Source organism: Lytechinus variegatus, chromosome 1, assembly GCF_018143015.1.
Source record: "Lytechinus variegatus isolate NC3 chromosome 1, Lvar_3.0, whole genome shotgun sequence".
NCBI lineage: Eukaryota > Metazoa > Echinodermata > Echinoidea > Temnopleuroida > Toxopneustidae > Lytechinus > Lytechinus variegatus.
Genome location: NC_054740.1, coordinates 64,255,230 through 64,272,164, shown reverse-complemented (window position 1 = coordinate 64,272,164; position 16,935 = coordinate 64,255,230). Strand labels below are relative to the sequence as shown.

Genomic DNA, 16,935 nt, shown 5'->3' with positions numbered 1-16,935 from the left:
GATCATAAAAAGCATAAAATGAATACATTTTGACCAGCAAAACTAAAAATAATCATACATTTATGAATTTTGGTTGAAAACACAATTTGCATTGACTTTGTACACAAAATCACGTTTTTGAGCCATTTTCGGTCTGACATGCACTTACATAATGTTGCGTAATTTCGGAATCACGTACCCGGGTGACGCAAAGTTGGTCTCAAAAGTTGCGCAAGACTTGAATGTAAAAAGTCAGCGAGCAGCGCGGTCAAAAAATTTCGCGCGGCGAAAATATTGCGTGATTCGTTGAGGGGGGCCTCCGAGGCCCCCCCCCCCCGGCCTAGATAGGGTTAAAGATGCAAAATGTGTAATCTTAGCCACTCCACTTTTGATAAAATAATTTTTTCCGAGTCAATAAAGAGCTGAACATTTTTCACTGGCTTTCTTTATAGTTTCCAACTACGGTAAATGAAAGCAATTCTAAGGAAATATGTTACGCAGGTAGCCATTTCATGGATTTAAAGATGCAAAATATGAAATTTTAGCAACTTTTGTTGAAGGGTTTTTAAAACCTTAAATAGCCATAAAAATATTGATTTTTTTTCTCCAAAATAAATGTAAAGACTCAGGCCTACGTTGCTGAAATATCCTTTTCAATGTGTGTTCTTTTATACTGGACATGATTCTCAGTTGTTATTTAGTATACCTTAATAAAATAAGAGTAGTGCCGTCATAATGAAAAAATTATTTGAAAAATTGGGCAAGCAGTTTTTTCTATCGGGCAAGCAAATTTTTTCACTTGCCCAACAGGGCAAGTGACGAAAAAAAATTTTGTAGAGGCCTGATTAAAATGCATTTCTTCAATTTTCCCTCCTCAAAGGAAAAGGAAGGAAGGGGGAGAAAAGGGATAAAAAAGGAAAAGGGAGAGAAAATGATAAGGGAAGAAAGGAGGGGGAAAAGAAGAAAAAGCAGGAGAGGAAAGGGAAAAGAAAAGGAACGAAAGGGAAAGGGAGAAAAAAGAGAAGAATATAAAAGGAAAGGAAGGGGAATGAGAGAAAAACAGAAGAAAAAGAAGGGACCTTGAAACGAAAAGGAAGGGGTAAAAAAGAGAAATAAAAAGGGGAGAGAAAAGGAGAAGGATGGAGAGAAGAGAGAGAAAAAAATCAAGTCGAGAGAAAGAGAAGGAAAAGGTAGAGAGAGAAAAGGAAGGGAAAAGAAAGAAGCGGGAAGGGGGAGGAATGGAAACAAGAGTAGAAAAAAAAGAAAAGAAAGGGGACGTATAAACGGAAAGTGAAGGAAAAGATAGGAATGGAATAGAAAGAAGTGGAAGGGAAAGGGGAGAAGGACAAATCAAGATAGGAAGAAAGAGCCCCAAGACAGGAGTGGACACCCCCCCCCCGAAAAAAAAAGGTTTTAGTGATGAGCTCTTTGTTTCTGCTTTTCAAATCTGTTGGACCTCGGACGGAAACTAAAAATTTAGACTTGAAAATCGAACTGTTGACTTGAAACTCGAAACGCAGACTCGAAACATGAAACGATATAACACTTTCAGAACTGAATCACGAACCCAACTTACCAGCCTTGGTCTCGGTGTAGTATGTTCGGAGAGAAAGTTTTTTGAGGTTTGATTGCATGTATCCAGCACTTCAAGAATCAGAGAATGATGTGCCATCTTCATGGTGATATCGCTCTGCAATTTCTTCATCAAAGTATAAAACTTAAAAGTTAGCTTTGGTTTTCTGCTTGCTGTTTCTAAAGACCAAAATTTACGTGTTTGGAAAATTAAAACAAATTAATGTCAGCAATTATCTGAGTCTTGGTTGTTATTTAGAAGTCCGATTAAAACCAGGTTTTTGCGATGCCTGTCTATTTGTGTTAAAATTGATAAGTCATTTGTATTGGGTTGCTTCATCCTAATGAAACTATCGAATCAGCTTTTGTAAAAACATTTTGCACCTATTATTCATAGCAACATAATTTATGTAGTAATTTCCAAAATGATTTGAGAGCTGGTACGATATGAAATGAACTTCGCCTATTTGCATGACCGATTTCATGAGCCTATATTGTAAGTGTATTATGTAGGCATTGAGGGGGATGGGAGGGAGAGCATAAATTACTATAGCCTATATACTGTCGAAATCTGTGGGGGAGATGCCCTATCTGTTATCAAAATAGGCAACCGCTGTGTATTTCCTTGTATAAACATGAGTTTTGGAGAAAAAAAACAAATGAAATATTTATATAAATATATATATATATATATATATATATATATATATATATATACATATTTCTTTGAAATAAAGAAATGATTACAATATATATATAACATTTCTTTGAAATAAAGAAATGATTACTATGTATATATATATATATATATATATATATATATATATATATATATATATATATATATATATATATATATATATATATACATACATATATAGCAAAAAAATAGTAAGTCCCCCTTAATCAAATTGCTGTAACTTTTGAACGGAATATCTTTGAATTATGATATTTTGTAGGTGGTTTTCTACAGTCATTAAACAACTCCTGCTGAAAAATGAGATTGATCGGTTGAGTCAGTCATGAGTAATCAAAGATTGAATTATAAATGACCATTTTTGAAAGTCGATCTTTTTCAGATTGTGTAAATACAGAGTTGATCAAAGGTTGTTTTAAGGTGAATTTAAGGTGTTAATGCTGTTTTACAACAATCATTTAGCCACTCAACACACAATTTGATAACCTATGTTTATGGTTGAATGCATGAGCCCTATTATTTGTGACGTATCATCATAGGGGTTAATGGTAGTATCTTCTACAACTTGTTAAAACATGTTACAATTTGAAAATGTTGGCTCCACCAATTACTCGGCGCCTCCCTGTTTTTAAATTCTGGATCCACCATCGATTTGTCCATAAATTCAACTGATTCTGAGGAATTGTTAGGAAAAGAACACATTTATGCAGTATAAAGAGTATTCTTTCCCAAGTTTTCGAATATGCTCGCTCAACCATGAAAATGTAAATGCTCGGAAAGTGTGTGGTGATAAAAAAATGATGGACGATAAAACATCATTTGAGTCACATTTGAAACCATATTTGCCTCCAATATTCACTTTAGTACCCCTCAAAATGAGTCTGTGACATTGAAAATGCCCCTTTTCCCACTTTGATGCGTGCTTACTCATCCATAAATAAACAAATCGATTTGCCCATAGGTTGACAAACATTGCAGCCAAATGAAATTGCTAAAGACAGCCTTGAAAAAAGTTCTACCATATTGAATAAGGGGTTACTTATTCGTACACATTATACACCCATATTTTACACAATGTCCATGAGAGAGGAAGTCAAAATTTTAACAAAAGTGAAATGAGGGTTTGTTTCATGAAAGGTTTTTGTTACTTCTGACAACAGTTTTTTTAATGGAACTTCGCACATGGGTTGTAACACTATCCGAAAGGTGCTCACACCAAAATAATCATTAGACACGGCACAGAGTGGGGACAAGGCCTTGAACTTTCTTCTCATTTACATAATTTTCGAATATTGTGTGCCCACTGAAGCATTAGACATTGTGATTTTCATAAAAATCAAATTTAATGAACTAGCAAGGTTTGTGACAGATATCAACAGTTAGCAATTGCATTTTTCCAATAACGTAAAAAAGGGCTAATCACATTCCACATGTTTTTTTCAAGCGTAAATGTTTAATTAAACACCTCTGAATCATGGAAGCGTGATAATTGGTCATAAACAATACGAAAAGAGTTGAGAAAAGATCATTTCAGTTCCCAAAATGAAGCATTACGTGCCTGTGATATTTGAAAATCGTATTTTTATTTTCATTAAATGTTCATTGAACCTTGAAACGATAGGTATTGTTGAAGATACTCTTCTCCAAAATAACTGTCATCATTGATCATTTTATCGATAGAAATGTGTTAAAAAAATTCAAATATAGGAAGTTTTGACTTGTATTTATTCAACCGTGAAATTTATCCCAAAAAGTTGTATCGTCCTTTAGAAAGTGTTTTTTACAAGCCTTTTGACTATTTTTCATGATGAGAAAGTGGAATCAGTTCCAATAAAATGGAATAAAATGCATGATATTTGGCTAGTGACTTTAGAAAAGTGACATGTTTACCTTCTTGCGGTGCTCACTTAAGCATGACAAGAAATACGTCCATAGCATTTAATCAAAGGGTAGCTTTTAAGATTACGGTCATGTAAAATATATATTTAAAACTCCCATTGGTTCGGAAATATTGATGTTTGTTTAAGGGGGTACTTACTTTTTTGTTGTGTATATATAGGCCTATACATATAAAAGCAAATAATGCAGATGATAATGCTTTGCCAATAAAGGTTGAATTATTCACTCGAATTTTCGACGGTCTTCCGTCTTCTCCAGGGGTTTACAATGTGTGGTATCAGATCAATCAGAGTCACACATTGTAAACTCCTGAAAATTCGAGTGAACAATAAAAACTTTATTGGCAATCAAAGTCTTATCATCAGCATTATTTTGTTACCTTACTGATATATATATTATATAGCTGTTTGAGAGCATTTGCTATTTCTCGATCTGCAGCCAAAAAATGAATTTGATTACCTCGTTAACCTTCTGAAGAAGTGGCCGAGAAGCATCCGAATTTGTATCTATGTACAGATATTATACAGGAAATCTAATGAGAACGGATTGAAGTAATTGGAGGGGGAAATGGGCATTGTTGAAAATATATAGCTATAGGCACGTTAAACCTGCTAATCGGTACAGGAGGTACCCCACCGTCAATGACACACAAAAATCGGCCATGAACGTAACCTTTTGGCGTATTAAGCCACATGGAGCTACATGGAAGGCCAAGACGCTCATAAAAGCCAACTGCCTTACGTATGCTCTAGCAAACGCAAGTTTTTCTTAACCTTGCGTGAGCTATAATGGACACATGGGCGAACTTGATTTTGGGTGTTAAACATGAAAAGCATTCGACTTGGTTTTAGTAAAAATGACTCTTTATGGTAAATGGGGGGAGGGCTTCACTACACGTTGATAAGATTTTATTATTCATATCTTACATCCATGAAACCCCTTCTTTATATTTTGCTGGAAATATTTTGAATTACTTGGAAATTATCGAGAAAATGAGGAATATTCGCATCTTTATTTAACTATGAAAGATCGGTTTCAAAAATGTATGTTGATGTCAAACCATCACGTTAAACTGGTATGATATTGTATGACCTTGATAAGACTCTTGTGAATCCACTTAATTTGGCATACAAATAGGCCTACATACATTTGATGCTAACAATGCAAGAGAAAGTTATTGAATTGTGGATACAAGTGCTAAGAATATTTACCCTATACACAAAAGTAACATTTCATTTTAACTAGTTTCTGAGGGTCAATTCTCTTCAATTTAAATTATTTTCATTCCATCCAAGCAGAAGTCAAAGTTTAGTGCTTATTTAGAGTGAATATAGTGCATAAATGGATATTTTACAGGTGCATTAATTCAAATTGAATCATATTTTTTTCAAATCATTTTATAACTGAATATCTATTATTTCCTAAGCTTCAAGACTTTTAAAATCAAAATTTTACCCTATTTTTTTAACCCAAGTCTCTTCATTCAATATTCCAAAAGAGTGCTTTCTAAAACTAGGCAAAAGCAATTTTGTGTCTCGCCCACTTATGAAAATAACCAGAAATATCATGATTTGTGAGGGCACGAAAGAGGTTTATATCGAAACTTCTTGTGAAATGACTGGGATGGAATAACACTTGTCATAAGAGCCTTGCATGTAAACTTTAACATTGACCTGAAAACGACCTTTGACCTTACCATGTGACCTCCGACTGCAGCATGACATGCACGTCCCCCAAGTCCATCTACCTTCCAAGTTTGGTTGAAAAGCGACTTACGGTTGCGGAGTTAAAGTCTTGCATGTAAACTTTAATGTTGGCTTGAAAATGACCTTTGACCTTACCATGTGACCTCAGACAGCAGCATAACATGCAGGTCCCCCAAGTCCATCTACCATCCAAGTTTGGTTGAAAAGCGACTTACGGTTGCGGAGTTAAAGTCTTGCATGTAAACTTTAACGTTGACCTGAAAATGACCTTTGACCTTATCATGTTACCTCCGACTGCAGCATAACATGCAGATCCCCCAAGTCCATCTACCATCCAAGTTTGGTTGAAAAGTGACATACGGTTGTGGAGTTAGGTGTCATAAGAGTCTTGCATGTAAACTTTAACGTTGACCTGAAAATGACCTTTGACCTTACCATATGACATCAGACTGCAGCATAACATGCAGGTCCCCAAGTCCATGTACCATCCAAGTTTGATTGAAAAGCGACTTACAGTTGTGGAGTTAGGCGTCATTGCATGTAAACTTTAACATTGACCTGAAAATGACCTTTGACCTTATCATGTGACCTCCAATTGCAACATAACATGCAGGTCCCCTAAGTCCATCTACCATCCAAGTTTGGTTGAAAAGCGACTTACGGTTGCGGAGTTAAGAGTCTTGCATGTAAACTTTAACGTTAACCTGAAAATTACCTTACCATGTGACCCCCGACTGCAGCATAACATGCACGTCCCCCAAGTCCATCTACCATCCAAGTTTGGTTGAAAAGCGACATACGGTTGCGGAGTTAGGTGTCATAACAGAGTCTTGCATGTAAACTTTTACGTTGACCTGAAACTGACTTTTGACCTTACCATGTGACCTCAGACTGCAGCATAACATGCAGGTCCCCCAAGTCCATCCACCATCCAAGTTTGGTTGAAAAGCGACTTATGGTTGTGGAGTTATGTGTCATTACAGGTTTGTGACGGACGGACGGACGACGGACGACATTTGGATCTCTAAGTCTCGCCTTCACCTCTGGTGGGCGAGACAAAAATTGGCCAAGAGTATTTAACAAAATAGTTGATAACGGGGCATCACTGACCTGTCTGCTATGCAGACTCTGAACGGCTCGTGAAGTGGGATCTGCAGCTGGTTTGCGAAGCAAACCAGCTTGAAAGGGCGAGCGAAGCGAGCCATCTGCAGCTCCAGTAGACCTAGTCTGCTATGCAGATTCCTTGAATCAGCTGTGATACACACACTGCAGATGGTGGGTCTACAGTTATAGACTAATCACTGACTTGTACCATCTCCAACAGTCCCTTATTCTAATATTCTTGAACCCAATTATCCCAGAGTCTGATGAACAAGCAACTTAAATGCAATATATTATCATCTAGTCTACAAATGAGTGGTCATGTGAAGCTGAATCCATGCCTCTTTCCATTACAAAGAATGATTCATTTGATTTTTACAAATATTTTTTATTCAAATATGATTTTATTGATTTATATTTATATAACCTTACCATATGGTTTTAACAAGTGCACACCTAGTTACCAATAATGCATATAGCATTTCCATTTATTTGAAAGCAGGATAAAAGAGCATTGTAGATTAAATGCCTTGCTCACGGGCATAAGTGCCGCGGTCGGGGATCAAACTCAGGACTTTCCATGAATAGCCAGGCGCCTGAGAACCACTCGGCCACGGTACCTCCACAGTACCGGAACAACGATAAGATTTACTGCAAATAATTTTCTTAAAGAGTATATTATTAATCACAAACCTTATTTAAAATATCTAATAATAATAATGATTGAGGAAATCAGTGACAGTTTTGAGACAAAACGCAAAGCCCTACTCGGGGGGGGGGGGCAAAAATTTGCACAGACTTTGAAGTTTGCAATAAGACGATAAGGAAGTGATCCAGTCAATTTTTTGTCATCATTCATTTCCCGTATAAATTTATATTTCCAAATATTCAAATTCACACCCTGTAAGCAGTGCATCCAAGATGTAATAACAATACTGAGGGAAAGTAGTGATGTTCGATGATCTCACTTCATCATGGCTGTAATTGTGAATATATATTTAAAAAAACACATGAAAAACTATTTAAAAAAATTAACGCTCTAATGAAAATCTACTCACCCGTCAGTCACATTTTACCACGTTCTTTCTTTCAACAACACATATTTAGAAGCGTCACTTGAATAATACACAACTGAACATGAGCATAAGTATATACAATTTTAGACGGCGATCTTTATTAGGATGCCTTATACAGCAATTATTAGAAGAAGAAACCTCTTACCATCTGACGGGAGATCTGGGAGAGTTGAGCCACTTTGGGGGCTATTGTCCATGTTTCCACATCCGATATTTACGATTTCGCAATGTTAGTGAGAACATTTTAGTCTAGGTATGGACTCCGTTATCATGTAGTGCGCGGGTTGAAGTGCACTATTCAATTTTATTATCATGTAACCATGTGAAAACAAAACAAAGTTCAATTATCGTAATAGAATGCGAAGAGTTGAGCATATCGTCTGCAGACATTGATCCTGACCTGATTAATTATATTGATCAACAGATACGTCTTGAACATCCACATCGCAGACGCTTTATTAAACGTTTACAAATGATTGAAAATGTCCGTCAAATCCCGATGGACATATTAGAGTTCATAAGGTTCTAAGATAGTATTTATTGTCCAAATGAATATATATATGGAAATTTGCACTTTTACATGGTATTGGACATACATAACATAGCATGGAAAATGAACATATTTCCAGAAAATCAAACAATCACAAACAGACAATAATGATGATTATACGAATATACACGTGCATAGCAAACAATTAGTGTTATTGACATTAAACTAAGGATTGGAATAGAAATAGGAACTGAAAGTAAGATATATCGGATATTGAAATGGAATTGAAACCATAAAATCAGTACTATAAATCTTAACAGCATGGTCCACTTGTAATTGTTATCAGTATTTACATATTATTATTTATATTTTCAATATTGTTGTTTTTAAGAATTAACATCATATCTAATCGTATAATTATCTAAAATTTCTCATTCAAGGAATTAATATTGACTATTCGAGCCGTTAATTATGGGAAAAAAAACTTTATTGTTCAGTGTACAGTGCGTATCAAAAAAAGTTTACACTTTAAAAAAGCCCTGGGAATCAAAATACATACAACATGTGGGTAATTTTTTCACATACAATCTAGGGTTTGGGTCTCATCTATCCAATGAAAGTAAAAGTTTTGACAAAATGTAACACTTCAGTGAGCACTGTCCGTTTTTGTAAAGCTCGCAGAAATCTGTTTGCGCATAAATGCTCGTTTTCACGCTGTGTCAAGGGGGAAGGGCAAACTCAAACTTACCCTGCACAACTTTTCTCATACATTTCCCTTGGAATTTTAGTGAAATTAAATAAAAACGGATACATTCAAGCATTTTTAAACAATTTTGCCACCCGAATTGAGATTTCAACACTCGGTAAGCACAGCCTTAGGGGAAGGCGGGGGTAAGTTGTGACACTTTTTGCATTTTGCAAGTTAGAATTGATATGACTAGTAATACTGTAGAAATAAGTACCTTGCCTTTAAATTTGATTCTTGTGAAATCTTTTTCACCTATATATAACTTTCTACCCCAACACTGAAAGTCATCGTGACCTTTGAAAAAAAACAATGTCAAATGGCTCAAATTTCCCCATCTGTGGGGTAAGTTTTGCCACCGTCTGGGGTAAGTTGAGCCACTAAAAATATGTACAAAATGTATGCGATAAGAACCAGGATGTCAATTTTTCATTTAAAGTATTTTCACTTGCTAATTCTCTATAAATACTAACGTCTTCTAAAAGTAAAAGAACTGTCACGTGAACTAGCTCCTTCTGCCTGCATATCAATGGCTTTTTACATTTTCAAATTTTTTTATCATACATCACCATAAGAATTACCATGGCTCAACTTGCCCCATGTTGATTTGGCTTAAATTACCCCAGTCCAAACTTATTGCGATATTTTATACCGGTGATTTTCACTGGTCAGAGCAAACTAATTTCTTTGTCATTGAGCATGAAAAGAAAGCCTTCATAATTAATTCACCCTAGCCTGAAAGGTCACTTCTTCTTGCATGCTAATGTGGAATTATTATAACATGTAAAAAAAATACATTTCGATCATCATGATCATCTATTTGACTTCCCTTGATGATCACTAATTTTTTTTTATATACAGTATCGAAACTCCTTACTTTTTTCAAGTTGTAAAAAAAAAATCTGGAAAATAATACAAACCATATGGTTTCATGAAATGCTGATAGGTTTGAAAAAGTAGAACCGCATTTCTTTAGAAAAAAATATTTTGTTGAATTAAAAGTGATGGTTGTGACATATATCATGTATATATGAATTTCATATGAAAATTTATAACATTTTAGTCCCATATAATTTACACGAACAGTTTAATTCATTTATTGTTTAAATAGTGTATTGGAAATCATCAATTAATTCACTAAAATATAACTTCACACAAAACATATTGCTGCCGATTGTATTATTGAGGTTACTCAATTATATTGTCTTGAAGGACTAATTATTAAAAGACTTTTCATTAAAAAGGAAATATTTAGGGGCAATGCTCCTTCTGATTGATAAAAAGTTCATTATTGTATTCAGGCTGCCCAGTACAACACCCAAGTGCCTGTACAACACAGAAGTGTCCTGTACGACACACAAGTGTCCCGTACGACACATTATTTTTTTTATGATATATTGACATAGATATTCAGCCAATAGTGGTTTGTATCATAACGAATGTATTAGTTTGATAGGATTATCATCAGCCATATAATGTGATTGAAGAAGTCAAAGAGACATAAAGTAAGAAAGTTTGGCTTCAATTTAGAGATGTCCCGTACGACACATTTTAGTGTCCCGTACGCCACAATGTTCTCGAAAATTGTAATTTGCTTTATTTATTCATGAATGTTTATCTTGCTTTCTGTCATTGATGTGTTTATTCTTGGGTAATTGAATATCAATTTGAGATCAGTTTCTATGAAAAATATCTGCCCAACTCAAAGACTTTTGAGTAGAAACTTGAGGTTTCTAAAAAAGCCACTTTTTCTGAGTCCGTACCACACATTACTATTTTAAATCTGTATTACACAGGATGTGAATTCAAGTCATGTTAAGTCTCGGATTTTCTAACACTCTGGTAGTACTTAATCACCTTTAGTTACTGGAATATTTTTTTGTTTTTTCTTGTAAAAAAAAAACTGTCAAATATTCTCTAAATGTCCCGTACGACACGTATAGAATCACCCATATATTTATATATATATGAATTTATATACGGAATGAAGAGGACATAAGGACAGATAAGAGAGGGGTGATGAAATGAGGAGAAGGGGTTTATATACAAAGGGTAAAAGTTGAGACGACGAAGAGAGAGAGAGTTGTATTGGGGAGGTGTATAAAGCTTATAAGATAAACGCCAAAAGAGAGAGAGGAAAAAAGAGGTGTACAACAACAAAAACAATGAAAAGATTATAATAACTAATCTATTTTATACTAAATTATTTGTTGAGTTCCAGCATACTAAATTATTTGTTGAGTTCCAGCATAACCTTTCAGCAAATGAAATTTTAGCTTACGTTTAAAGACCGACACACCGACAGAATGAGTTATTTCAATGGGAAGTTTGTTCCAAAACTTGGGAGCAGTAACGAATAATGTATATTCAGAGCAAAGGTAGTTCTTACCCGTGGTATATGAAGAGTAGCTGCTTGTCTTGTGTTATGATTATGAATTTGACAGTTTTTAATGAATAGTTGGGCCAATGCAGTCGGGAAGGTACCATTTTCAAAATCATACATGATTGAACCTAAGTGCAAAAGATAGATATCCTCTATCTTCAATAATTTATTACTGTGAAACAAAACACTAGTATGAGCACGATAACTAGCATGAAAAACAAGTCAAAGTGCCCTTTTCTGTGCGATAAGTATCTTTTCTAATTCTGTTCTTTGAGACTTGCCCCATGCCAACACTCCGTAATTGAGATAAGGTAAAACTAGAGTAGAATATAGAATAAGCAAAGTTTCTTTTGGTACAAAAGAAAGTAATTTATATATTACACCAGTATTTTTTATGACTTTACATTGTTGCAATGAGACACCTAGGTCAACTTGTCATCAATTTGTAATCCAAGAAACTTAGTTGATCTTACCCTCATAATGTCAACATTGTCAAATAATATACCTTGTGGTAAAACTGACAGAGAATTACTAAAAAGAATATAGTTTGTTTTCTGAAGATTCAAAGACAACTAGTTTGCATGGATCCACTGAACTACATTGTCTAGCTTAGTGTTAACCGTAGCTGACAAGGTATTCGGATCTTTGTGAGAAAAAATAAACTCGAGTCCTGAGCATGAAAAGAATGACAAAACATAAGATGACAGACTAACATCATTTATATACAGTATGAAGAGAAGGGGGCCAAGAGGAGATCCCTGAGGAACTCCACACGATATGGTTTGATAACTTGAGTAGGCAGCATATAACGATACATATTATTTTCTGTGAGTTAAGTAACTCCTGAACCAACTAAGAGCTATGCCCCTAACTCCACAATACTCTTGCTTATTAGAATTTCATGATCAACCGTATCAAAAGCTTTTGAGATGTCCAAGAAAATGCCTGTGGTGATTGTTATCTAAAGATCAAGCCACTTTACTCAATGAAATGCAGTATAGCATGGGAAGTGGGGTTTTTCACGAAACCCAAACTGGTATTTTGACAGTATTTCAGTCTTTTTGAAAAAGGTTACGGTTCTGTTGTTACAAGTTTTTCCAGATTTTTTGAGAAAGATGTCAATAATGAAATAGGTCCATAATTACTGACTGTTTGAGGATTACCCTTTTTAAAAATTGGCACCACTTTAGCAATTTTCATTCGTCTAGGCACAATGCCAGATGTGAAAGATAGATTGAAAACGTGCGCATACATTCATAATTCCAAAGCTTCGTTATTCCGAAGGTTCGGTTATTCCGAAGTTTCGTATTTCCGAAGGTTCGTAATTCCGAAGATTCGTTAATCCAAAAACGAAATAAGTTTCGTAATTCCGAAGGTTTGTTAGTCCGAAAACGAAATGAGGTTCATAATTCCGAAGGTTCGTCAAACGGAAACCGAAATGATTTATCTTTTATTTTTTTAAACGTTTTTATTTAGTATAACCATCTCATATACACAAAACAAGTTTAATAATAATATAAAATAACAGTGTACAGTATGGATAGGTTACATTTTTATTATAAAAAAAATACATACAAAACAACAGAGGAAAAAGAAAAGAAACATAGAGAAGCAATACAGGTCTGTTCGTCTACATTACCAAGAATCTAATAGATTCCATTTTTTTTTTATCTATACATAGTAGAGTCCCTATAAGCAATACACTTTTCTGTTTGGTACACTTGTTTTAATTTACTGATAAACAAGCCAAAACAAGGAAGGATATTAATATATCTATACAGATATAAAGTTTTCTTTGCTACAATAAGGCAATGATTCAATAATGCTTGTTTTTATTTCGGAATAAAATCTCTTCATCCTTTACTTGGATAATTTCTTTTTTGAATTTAGTATGCCACATCTCTTAACTCAAAATAGGCATATAAGACCTCTTTATAAAAAGAGGGTACAAATCTTAGTTTTGAACAATCTTTTTTATCAAACTTACAATAAAGTAAAAAGTGCCAACCATATTTTCTTATAAAATGATTAAAATACATTTTCCATGAAGAAAGTCCTTCATCAAAAAATCTTACTATCCATTTTATTTGAGTTCCTTAAACATTGAACGAATATTGATCATATTCAGTCCCCCTTTAGAATAAGGGGCAATCAGTGTTGACTTTTTATATAACTCTTTTTTCCATTCCATGAAAAGGCATGTAAAATTTTCTCAAGTTCTTCCACCACATGTTCAGGGACAGACAAAATTGAGGCACAAAATATGAACTTTGACAATGCAAAAGTTTTTAAGATTTGTATCTTTCCTATCAGAGTAAGATTAAGTTTTCGCCAAATATTTAGCAATACCTTTACATCCTTGACACATCTGTCAAAATTAAGCTTTAAAGCTAAATCTGTATCATAAGAAAAAATATTCCGAGACCCTTAATTGGGTTTTCTGGCCACTCAATATCAAAATATTTATCTTGAGATTCTCTAAACGAGCTCAACCACATGGCTTTACACTTATCTCTGTTTAGTTTCAAACCAGAAAAATAGGAAATTTTATCTATAACTGAAAATGCTTTCTCTGCGGACTTTTTATTCGCTAAAATCAATGTCGTGTCATCGGCATATTGGGCCAGTTTAATCATATTTTCATTTATAAAAAATACCTTTAATATCATCCCTTTGCCTTGTTTCACATGCATAAGATTCAATACAAAGTATGAATAAATACGGGGACAAGGGATCGCCCTGTCTAACCCCTCTATTTAAATCAAAATATCCTGATGAATGTCCACTACTACATATGCAGCTACTGATATTTGTATAAAAAGACTGAATGTACTTTATAAGTGTCTGACTAAATCCAAATTTGCCAAGGGTAGATAAAATAAAATTCCATTCTAAAGAGTCAAAGGCTTTTTGATAATCTAAAAGTAAAAGCAAACCTGGGATATCATTTTCTTTTGTGTAGAACATACTATCTATTTTTGTTGTATTTAGAAGTTTTTATTTGTCAACAACTTCAATTCATACAAGTCATATACAAAATCAAATACATACGTCAAATACAATATATCTTTACAAATTAATATATGAATACATTGTAAACTCATAAAGTTAACCTTTACATTTTCTCTTTTTTCCTTTAGTGTTACAATAAAACCTGATAAACTCAACATACTCATTTGTTTTCTAGTGTCAAAATATTCACAACGTAATACATTTTCCAAATACACAAAACCAATCATTAATACAACCTAGTCGAATTGAAGCAATTAACAAGGATTTTCCATACCCCCCTCCCCACACCTTGGCCCCATTTCTCAAATATTTCATATCATATAACAACATCAGCCCCAGGTCCTGAACCCTATCTACCTACCTACATGTACCTACCACCCCCCCCCCCTCCCGACCCTTTGTTGTTTATATAAAGGTGTTTGAAAATAGCCAAGAAGCAATAAAAAAAAGAAAGAAAAAAAACACGGAAGCAAAACAAAACAATACAAAGCCCCTTCCAACCCAAGGCATGTGTCCCCCTACCCTCTACCCCTCCCATGCACTTCGTCGTCACAACCTTCTTGTTCTACTCGTGTGGGGCAGAAAGAACGTTTTCTTTCCTTCTATGAACGGTAGGAATGAAAAAAATATATGTATATATGTACATATATTTATTAATGAAAAATACTCTCATACCTAAAAATACTTTATTCCTTATCGTTATTATACACACATGTTATTTATTTCATTTATTCTTTTATTCTTATTTTATTTTGCACTTATTTTTCATTTATCTATCTTATTTTTCAATTTATTTTATTTATTCATTTTCATTTTATTTTTATTCATTTTTTTATAATTTCATTTTATTTTTTTTGCACGTCTAGCTCTCCATAAACTCCTCCCAACATTCCCATTTTCATAGCTGAAGGGGGTATTTATCTTTATTTAATGCCAATTTTCTTTCTTCAAATTCATCTTCTTTAAATTAACGTTTAATCTTATTCAAAACTATTTCTGAATTGTTTTCTCTACCACTAAAAACTAAATACTTCACAAGGATTAAAAAGTGATTAACCAATTTTTCCTTTCATTTATCTGCTAATTTTATCCCCCAAAATATGTCTTCCCAAGTAAGATTGGTGAAAGACACAAAGTCAAAGTATTCTCGCAGTCCATATTAATTTTGTTTTTTCGCATTGAAAAAAATAAATGACGATAAGTCTTTTCTTGTTTACAGTAGCTACACAGATTAGAATCAACTTTCCCAAATAAATGCAGATGCTGATTTGTATAAATGATTCCGTGTATTAATTCAAATGGGAACTCTCTGAGTCGGCTGTTTAATGAACATTGCCTTGGTCTTTTACAAATATTTTGTCTTTATCTGAAAGACGGTAATTACACTTTAGTGTTGTGAATACTCCAGGTGTTATTGCTTTCTAGTTAAGAAATGTTGTATATATTTTTTTTAATGCAATGTTATTTATTGCTACAACGTTTTTCCCTAATAAAGTAAACTATGTCAGGATCATCAGGAATTGTGTCTCTCTATCTGTTCTCATATTTCTCTTCCATCTGACCGGAAGTGTATCATAGATCTTGCCAATCAATTCAACGTCATTGGATTCTAATCCTCGTCGTTGAAAGTATCCATGGGATCTTAAATTTTTGTCACTATCCATTATGTGCTTGAATCTATATATTTTTTTGTTAAAAAGCTTTCTGTCAAATACAGACTTTCCGTTAACTCGTATGAATTTATTATTAAACATTATTTCATTTCCTTTGTAAGGTTCACAATTCTGCTGGAAATTCCTCGTTTCTATCCACACTTCCAGAAGATCTGTATAGAATTTTGGCAATGTTAAATTCAAAAGGCCTAGTAAATAGTCACAAGAAAAAATGAAACTTCCGCCTACATGTTGTGTAGCGTGATATAGCGTTATAAACATAACTTCCATTTCATTTCGTTATTTTCCATAGATTTTTTGGCCCACATAACTCTGTGCTTTTATTAACAGTTCAAAATTCATCGTTTTCAGACCTCCCAAATGGTAATCCAGATACATCTTTTTTTTTTCTTCCACCCCACAGGAACTCAAAAGTTATCTTTTCTAACTCCTCATAAACCCATTTTGGAACTGGCATGAGGGATGCTGTATAAATGAATTTTGAATGTATAAATAATTTTAGTAACTCTATTTTACCAATCAATGTCAAATCCCTCTGTTTCCACCAACCTAAATGTTTTTTTGTTCTACTTAATATTTCTTTGTAATGCAAATTTTCTTTC

At 33.9% G+C, this 16,935-nt stretch overlaps 1 long non-coding RNA gene across 1 annotated transcript; it reads right to left on the bottom strand.

The window, feature by feature from the left end:
• Nucleotides 1-1,412: 1,412 nt before the first annotated feature.
• Nucleotides 1,413-8,762, bottom strand: LOC121406498. The gene is made up of 3 exons (XR_005968819.1): nucleotides 8,176-8,762; nucleotides 4,607-4,653; nucleotides 1,413-1,678 (listed from the first exon to the last, which is right to left on the bottom strand). It is a non-coding gene; the product is annotated as an uncharacterized LOC121406498 (long non-coding RNA).
• Between the last annotated feature and the right edge of the window lie 8,173 nt (nucleotides 8,763-16,935).